We start from the raw sequence: 1,393 nt of genomic DNA on the forward strand, positions 1-1,393 counted from the left end.
TTATGCAACAGAACTTACAATCATGGTGTTAGCTTTCACTGTTATGCTGATGATACTCAGCTCTATATTTCTTCACGGCCCGGTAGCGGTGTAACGATACACTCAGCTCATGATTCGATACGTATCACGATACTGGGTTCACGGTACGATATGCATCACGATATTTTGAACAAAATTAAAAAATTCAACTGAAAATCAAATAACAGATTTATTTAACATTAACAGTGTTCAATAACTGTCTTGTTATACATGCAACTTAAAGAATATACAATACTTCAATATAAATCAAGATTTAGTTTACCTTCAGTACGTAAATAAATTAACAATGACTACTAGGTGTCACCGACCAATAAAACTGAATTGTATCATGAAATCAAAATTAGGATAGCCCAAGAGAGAACTTCTTTAAGCAGTACAAGTGCAACAAAAAACACGTCAAGTAGTGTCCTGACTCCTGTTCAAGTAATTTCAACACAAACAGCTTTGTTTTTTTTTGAGGTTACTTACAGGTTTTTTTGCAAGAAAACCAGCATATCTACATTTTTTGGCAGTAGCTGGGATCTTTGCGCATTAACAATATCCCCTGCTGTCGAAAAAACACGTTCACTAGGAACAGAAGTTGCTGGAACTGTGAGGTAAGCCTTTGCAAGAGGTGAAAGAAGTGGGTACATTTGAGCATTTTCTTTCCACCATTTCAGTGGACAGCTAGTGAGGGGAATAGAAGTGTCCTTTTTGTACATGTTAAAGTGAAGTGACATAAAGTGAAGTGACATTCAGCCAAGTATGGTGACCCATACTCAGAATTTGTGCTCTGCATTTAACCCATCCGAAATGCACACACACACAGAGCAGTGAACACACACACTGTGAGCACACACCCAGAGCAGTGGGCAGCCATTTATGCTGCGGCGCCCGGGGAGCAGTTGGGGGTTCGATGCCTTGCTCAAGGGCACCTAAGTCGTGGTATTGAAGGTGGAGAGAGAACCAACCTTTCGATTGGGAGTCTGACTCTCTAACCATTAGGCCACGACTTCCCCTAGGATATATCTGTCAGAAGTGGGATTCGAATCCACGCCTCCAGGGGAGACTGCGACCTGAACACAGCGCCTTAGACCGCTCGGCCATCCTGACACTTAATCTCTACTTAATCTCTACTTCTATCCTACTTTTGGACTGGGTGACTGGTGGTTCAGAAAAAGTTGCACCAAAGAGCTCTTCCAGTGCTGTCTTTTTACTAGGTGGCTGTTCTGGCTCAACTCTTTGTGCTGCATCTCTTTGATCTGCTGCATCAGTGGGATCTCCATCACTGGCACCTCCCTCTTTCGTTTGCTTCCCAGTGACAGCCTTAAAATAAAATAAAATAAATAAAATAATTAAGGTATACTAGTAAGTA

At 41.4% G+C, this 1,393-nt stretch overlaps 1 non-coding gene across 1 annotated transcript; it reads right to left on the minus strand.

Annotated features, from left to right (window-relative positions):
* Positions 1-1,048: 1,048 nt before the first annotated feature.
* trnal-cag (transfer RNA leucine (anticodon CAG)) lies at positions 1,049-1,131 on the minus strand. Its single transcript has one exon. It is a non-coding gene; the product is annotated as a tRNA-Leu (tRNA).
* Between the last annotated feature and the right edge of the window lie 262 nt (positions 1,132-1,393).

Source organism: Carassius carassius, chromosome 28 (genome assembly GCF_963082965.1).
Source record: "Carassius carassius chromosome 28, fCarCar2.1, whole genome shotgun sequence".
Lineage (NCBI taxonomy): Eukaryota > Metazoa > Chordata > Actinopteri > Cypriniformes > Cyprinidae > Carassius > Carassius carassius.